Source organism: Pediculus humanus, genomic scaffold, assembly GCF_000006295.1.
Source record: "Pediculus humanus corporis 1103172108241 genomic scaffold, whole genome shotgun sequence".
In the NCBI taxonomy this organism is placed as follows: domain Eukaryota; kingdom Metazoa; phylum Arthropoda; class Insecta; order Psocodea; family Pediculidae; genus Pediculus; species Pediculus humanus.
The window spans coordinates 102,972-111,088 of NW_002987811.1; positions in this window are offsets into that span (position 1 = coordinate 102,972).

The following is an 8,117-nucleotide window of genomic DNA, read 5'->3' on the forward strand; positions in this document are numbered from 1 at the left end:
GATATAGTTTTGCCCTCGTGGATTAGATTCACGAATTTGACGCGAGAACATTAATAAATATCGATAAATGAGATAAATTGAAAATGCGCGGGAAAAATGAAAATCTATCTCGCGAATTTTAATTGGTCGACAAATTTTCAGGAATCAAAATGTTAGACAAAAAAAGTGATGTGGAAACGAGAGAAGAATAAAAACGGCGGAGAGAGAGAAAAAAAAATTAAAATAATAATAATAATAATTATTATTATTATTAATTTTAAATTGTTTTTTTCTTTATGAAAAAAAAAATTTTTTAAATTTTTTCACCGTCGAATTTTTTATCGTTTAAAAAAAAAAAAAGAAAAAAAAATGGCGGACGATTTTTTTTAGGGACTTCACAGTCGATTTCATTTCAATTAAAAAAAAAAAAAAAAATTTAATTAATAACCCAAATTAAAAAAAATTTTTTTTTTTTTATACTCCCTTCATTTTATATATTTCTTTCTTTTTTTCACCATATTTTCACAATTTCTTCTTATTCACTCTCTCTGTCTCTCTCTCTCTCTTTTTTTCGTCTCTTTATTGAATTCGATTCGGGTAAGCTATCGAAAAAGCTTTTAAAAAAAAAAAATTTTTTTTCTTTTTTTTTTTTTTTATTTTGTTGACTTTGTTTAAGAGCTTTTTAAGCTTTTTCACTAAATTTTTCAAAACAAATATTCTTCATATAAAAAATAAAAGAAAAAAATGGCGAAAAGTGTGCATAAAAATTATTTATAATTAGTTTTCCCTAAAAAAAACTTTCATTTTTTTACACGGGAAAGGATGTAAGTTAAAAAAAAAAAAAGAAAGAGAAAATGGGAGGGGGCGAGTAGGGTGCGGTGGCAGGGAGCGAGGGGGGCGAAGGGAAGGGATGAAAAAGAAACATGGCGTAAAGTTTGTTAAATAACTAAAACAAATACTGAAGAAAAAAGAAAATGTTTTTCCAACTTTTATACTAAACAAAAGACATTTTTTCTCTTTCTCCTTCTATTTCTCTTTCTCTCTCTCTCTCTTTTTTTTTTTTTTATTAATAGCGAGCGTTAAATTTATTGAAAATTTATTTATAATATAATTAATTATTTAAAAAAAAAAATTCTCTCTCTCTTTTAACAAATGAAATCTGCCAAGATTATAATATAAAACTTTAAATTTCCCAAATGATAAAAAAAAAAATTTCGAATTTTAATATATTTTCTTATTCCCTATCTCTCTTTCTCCCATTTCATCATCCCCCTGAGAAGATGAAGAAAAAGAAAAACCGGAAATGAAATAAAACGATTTTTTTTTCTTTTCCTTCTGTAAAATTTTAATAATTTACTTTTTTTTTTTGCGAACGCGCAAAACTCGATAAATTATTTAAACATTCTTCTTTTTATCATTATTATTATTATTATTATTATTATTATTATTATTATTATTATTATTATTATTATATGAAAAGATATGCTTTCATAAATTCATAAATTTTTTTCCGATATATATATATATATAAATATATTTAATATAAAATATAAATGGCGGCGACAAAAAAAAAAATTTTCCGCTATAAAAGGTGTTTTAAAGATTGTAAAAAAATGAGGGGGAAAAAAACCGTTGAAGCGAACTCTATGAATAAATGTAGAAACTAAAAAAAAAAACGATTGACCTTGATGAAGACGAGCTAATGGCGGGGAGTGGTGGTGTAATCCTGTTATCTAACTAATCGGAGGGAAGATGTAGGGGATGTTTGTGGGGGTAGGTATCGGGATTGAATTTTTCACGATGATCAAAAGTTCGCTAGGGGTTAAACGTCGAAGCAAATGCCTTTTGGTCCCCCGAAATAGGTAAATTAACTGGGGAGGGGGTAAAATCCACCCTCGTAATAATTTTTCGCGTTGAAAATCGCGGGTTCAAATCCTTACATCATCATAATAATTTTATATATTTTCCAATATGCCATCCGCCATTTTTTATTTCTCCTTTAATTTATATATATATATATATATATATATATATATATATTTTATTATTACGACGCCTTATTCGTTCTTAGATAAAAACGGAAATCGGAAAACGTTTAACTCTCTTGATTTTATTATCTATTGAATTTTTATCAATTTTATATTATCAAAGTTGCTACTGGACGACGACGACGGTTTTTTCGTTTTTTATGGACATTAAAAAATCGTAAAATTGCGTAATTGCGTAATTGCGTACGTGCGTACAAATAAATATAGGAAAAAACAAATAACAAATCTATTGGATTTTTATTCCTCCACCATTTTGTCCAGAATTTATATCTTTTTTTATTTTCTCCAAAACAAAAAATTTTTTCAAGTACCAACAAACTCTAGTAGATGATAATTAAATTAAAATTATATTCAATTTATGATTTCCCCTCCCCTTCCCCCCTCCCTCTCTCTCTCTCTCTCTCTCTCTCTCTCTCTCTATGACGTAATTCGGTTTAGCCAACATAAAAACTAAACACGATTAAAAAATAAAAACAAACAAACAAAAAAGTTGTAAATAATTTAAATTATAAATAAATAAATAAATTTTTAAAACCTGAAAGTGATGCCAACTTAAGAGAGTAAAAAAAAAAATTTATCGACTCTTTTTTCAATTTTTTATAAAATTTAACTTTAACGGTTATTTCCTCCCCCCACAATTCTACTCTTAAATTCGGATATAATAAACTCTACGAACCGGAAATGAATGTCTTTTAGAAAATTGTTTTTAATTTTTTTTTATACGTTTAACCTAAATTCGATAACGCACGCGCGCATGCGCACACGCACACACAAACGGATTCCGAATTTTATTTTTTATTTTGACTTAACATTCAATTTCCTTTATTCCATTTTCTAAAAAACTTTCCTTTTTTTTCCCAGTACGATGAAATGAATGATTTCGTCCTAAAAAAAAAAAAAATTTAAAAAGAAAAAGTTTTTATCATTATTATTATTATTACTATTTTCAAAGCGATAAAATCGTAAAAAATTTCCCCGAAATAAAAAAAAAAAAAAAATTGAAAAAAAAAACTGACGACGCCATTTTGTTTTTCTTCTTTTATATAAAAATTTTTAAAAGTTGTCCGGAGTATTTTAAAAAAAACAACAAAATAATAATAATAATAGTAGAACGTAGAGATAAATAAATATTTTATTATATAAAATCTTTCATTCATTCATTCATTGCTTAGAAACCGTTTTAATAAGAATAAAGTCTAAAACCACGTCAATACGATTCGCTAAAATCCCCCCTTTTTTGTGTGTGTGTGTGTGTGTGTCGATTTTCCTTTTAATTATACTGTTGATTATTTGAATTTTCAATGGTAAACCAATTTTTTCCTTTTTTTTTTTTTTAATTTACTTTTCATCATCATTATCATTCTTATTATTATTATTATTTTCTTATTATTCTCTCTCTCCCCTTCATTGCGTCCATTTTTTAATAACGATGCGTTCGTTTTTTTTTTCCAACCGGAATTTTTTCATTATTATTATTATTATTAATAACAACGATTGTAATAATAATAATCATTATCATCATCATCATTGTTAAATCTAAAAAAAAATAATGATGATGATGATGATAATAAAAATAAAAGTAAGCCAATTTTTTTTTTTTTTTTTTTAATTATACCAACCAACCGCAAAAAAGGGAAGAATAAAAATACGACTGGAAAATTGTTAATAATAATAATGATGATGATGATGATGATAATACCGATTTTAATGTGAAATTGTTTTCCTTTTTTTTTTAATTTCATGGTGTTTGAACAATCAACCGAAACAACAACAACAACAACAAAAACAACAACATCAGAGGTTTTGTTTTTACTTTGGGAAATTACATTAAAAAAGACTTAATTTTTCAATTAAAAAAAAAAAAAATTTGTTTAGGATAATACTCTTGAGTTTGTATACGTTTGTACACGCACCCTCCCCCTCCCCCCGTTTGTTTGTTTGTTTGTTTTTTGTATTATTAAAATTTGTTTTTAAAAAAAAAAATTTTCTTGATAGAAAAAAAGTATTAAAAAACGATTTTAACACGTTTTGATTTTATTTATTATTATTATTCTTATTTGAAATGGGGAAAAAAATGAAATAATAATGATGATGATGATGATGATAATAATGATTAATAAAAAGAAAAAAATTTAAAATTGTTGTTATTGTTGTTTAATCGAATGGTCGTTAATAACAAAGTTAATAAATTTTTACAGTTAAAAAAATTTTAGTAACATTTGTTGTTTGAAAATTTTCCTTTTTCTTTCTTATTGTTCTAGAATAAATTAAGCATAAAATTACGTTTTAATTTTTTTATTTTCGTAAAAAAAAAATTTTTTTAAATATAGACGACGACGAGTTTTGAATTTTTTTTTTTTTTAAACAAAAAATTTACGACTTTTTTTCTTTTTAAACAAACAAACGAACAAATTTTAAACAACAATATCACGTAAGAAATAAATAAATAAATTCTTTTTTTAATTATTATTTTTATTATTATTATTAATAACTAATTATTTAAAATAAGAAACAAAAAAATAGAAAAAAAAACTAACGGTTAAAAATGAGTGGATTTTTTGTATTTACGTCATACGGGCGAGAACAATGTCATCAAAATGGCGTCTAATAATAATGGAGGGCGTGACGTATGAGACGACGTCGTCTTCTTCGTTCATCATCACGTGTTTCGTATGCATTTTTTGTTGTTTATGTTGTTATTTTCTAACCTCCCCCTTCCCTCATAATAATAACAACAGTTTATGGAGATTTTTTTAACGCTCTCTCTCTCTCTCTCTCTCTTTCTCCCCTCTCTCCCTCTCCCCTCCCCTTTCTCCCACACATCCAGATAATAATAATAATAATAAATTATCGTGGGAAAATTTAAAAAAAAAAAATTCATTTCCGGTTTTTTTTTAATTTTATTTATTTACTTAACATTATTTATGTATTAACGGTAAAATCGGGTTAAGGTTTAGTTAGTAAAAGGAAAAAAAAAGGAAAAAAAGGAAAATACCTTTTTTCATATATATCTTTAATGGGGATTATCCTTTGTTTGATTTAAGCACTTCAAACAAACGAAAAATAAAAAATAAAAAAAAGGAAAAGATTTTTTTATTATTATTATTTACTTTCCTTTTACTTTTTTTTCCTTTGCGACGCTTTTTCCTTTGTTTTCGATACAATACTCTTAAAATAATAATAATTATTATTATTGTTATTTTGTATAATTTTATTTTTTTTTTTAAATTTTTCCTTTTTAATAATAAAAATCAATGGAAAAGAAAGAAAATTGGGGAGAGGGGAAGGGGAAACGTGACAGAAAAAAAATAAACAAAGGAAAAAAAAGGAAATAACAATAAGAAGAAAAAGATAAAGAAAGAAAAGGAAAAAATCAAAAAATGAAAACCATAAAACCCAGTTTTAGTTTTTGTCTCGCGGGAATATTATTGATGACAAAACTTCCTTTTTTCTGATGTTTTCTCTTCCCCCCTCATCCTCCTCCTCCTCTCCTAACTCCCTTCCTTATCCCTCCTATTCCTCACCCTTATCCCCTCTCTCTCTCTCTCATTCATCCTTTTCCGAATTTTTCCATTTATTTATTTATTCATTTTCCTCCTTTCCGGCGGTTTATCTCCCGTTCGCTCTGTACTCTCCCCCCTTTCTCCCATATTCCCACCCTTCCTTCTCTCCCCCCGCTCCTCCTTCTCCTCCTCATCCTGCTCGAAACGTCAACTGTATAAATTTTCAATATTCATTTCCACGTCGTCGTCATCGTCGTCGTTTCTCCGACCCGAATTTTTCCCTTAACTAAAACAATCCATTTTATTATCCCGTTCGTAACCGTCGTCGTCGTCGTCGACGTCGATGATAATGATGATGATTTCAAGTGTTATTTTCAAACAACAATAATAATAATAATAATAAACGTCCTTTTTTTTGTTTTAATTGTATAAAAATGTTAATGTAAACGATAAATAAATCGGTGAACGTGCAAACCCGAACGTATTCACACACACACTCGCACGCCCTCTCGCAATTATTAATATTATTAGAGAATGATAATAATAATAATAATAATAATAATAATTTTTTTTACTGCGAATTATTATACGGGTCGAACAGAAATTTCGGGGAGGAGGGGGAGAAAACGTGAGTGACACACACACACGTCGTTTATTTTTGTATTATATATTATTTTAATAATAATAATAATAATAATAATTTTAAATAATTTCACGAGTAATGTTGTCGATTCTGCTGTTGTTGTTGTTGTCGTCGCCGTCGCCGTCGTCGTCGTCGTCGTCGTCACTTCCGGTTATAAAATTATAAAATTTACAAATATAACACTTAAAACGTATTCGAGAGAGAGTGAGAGAGAGAGAAAAAGGAAAAGGGATCAATGGTAAAGGGAATTGGACAAAATGTAAAAAAGGACTTGAAAGTTGTGTGAGGAAACAAAGCGGGGGCGGAGGGGAGGGGAGGGAGAAACTTGTCAAAAACGTATGTTTTTTTTCTAATTAAACTTCACAACCTGTCAGAGCCTGTTGCCTTTTTTTTCCTTTTTTTTCTTTCCTTTTTTTTTTTTTATTATATGAATACACCTAATTTTATATTCCACATTCAAACATTTATTTATTGTTTAATTAATTTTTATTTATTTTTTAACGTACCTGAATAATAATGATAATAATAATAATAATGATAATTTTTTTGTCTTTTCTGGCGATTTTTTTTTCCAGCACGCTCACACGCACTCCAGTCCGGATGATAAAAGAAAAATTTATAATTAAGACATGTTATTTATCCACCGAAAAAAAAAGAGAGAGAGAGAGTGAGAAAGAGAGAGATGAAGAGAGAGAGAGAGAGAAAAAAGGTTAAATTTAATAATTTTCCGTTTGATGTTAATAAATTGTATTTTTGGTTGGGTGAGCATTAAACATTTTATTTCCGGTGGTTATGAAACCTCCGCCGCGCGTTTTTTTTTTTTTTTTTAAATAATTCTCGCGCCACGGGGGGTGCAGACGGGGATAGAAAGGGGGGACGATGAAAATATTAACCTTTTCGCCGTATTTTAAAAAAAAAAAATCCAATCGTTTCCGGGTTTTCTTTTCTTTTCTTTTTAAACGTGAATTTTATTTATTTGTTAATACTTGGTTCAGTTTTTCTTTTTCTTTGATCATAACCGGTGGTGGTGGGGGTGGGGAGGGGTTGATGGTCGGTTTCAGACATTTTTAGTATTTTACGATTTCGAAATTTTTTTTTTTTTTTTCGAATGAGAAGAAGATACTCGAGGGGATTTAAAATTTTTTTTTTGTTTTTCAAAAACCGTCCGTCCGTTCGAAAAGAACCATTAAAAATAGTCGTCTTTCTTTTTCTTTTTTCTCTTTTCAACCTTTTTATTATGCTCGTTAGTAAAAAAAAAAAAAACTTTTCTTTTTCTTCTTCTCTTGTCTTTTTCAATCTTCAGACTTTTTCTTCTTCTTCTGATGACTTTAAAAAAAAAAAACTTTGAGAGAACAATAAAAATAAAAATTGGTCGATTTTAAAAGTTTTTCTTTTTTTGTGAAATTCGAAGCCATTAAATGACCATAAAAATTTATAATCTTATTTACAGTTTAAAAAAAAAAAAAAACTGGAGAAAATCAAAGTGGAAGAAGAAAAAGAAGAAAAATAAAAATAAAAATAAAAAAAAAAGAAAGTGAAATACAATAAAATTTATATTTATTTATTTTTTTAATTTAATTATTTTTTGGTTTGCTCGTTTGTTTGCTTGTTTGTCGAACAAACGACAATTAAAATTTTTTATCATTTTAAAATTCGTCGTAACTACCCCCCTCTCTACCTCCCCCCAAAAAAAAATGCAAAACAAAACAAAAGAAACGAAAGAAAAAAGAATTTTTTTTTTTCTTTAAAAGTCGTCAAGTGACACGTCACCGCTTAAAAAAATTATTATCATCATTATTATTTATTTCAAGTGGAATAAGAAGAAGAAAAAATTTAACCGGATGGATAATTCAAAAGAAAAAAAAAAAGTGGCAGAAGAAAGTTTTTATTCAAAAATTTAACGGATCATTTATTTAAAAAAATGTTGTTCGTTTGTTTGATTTT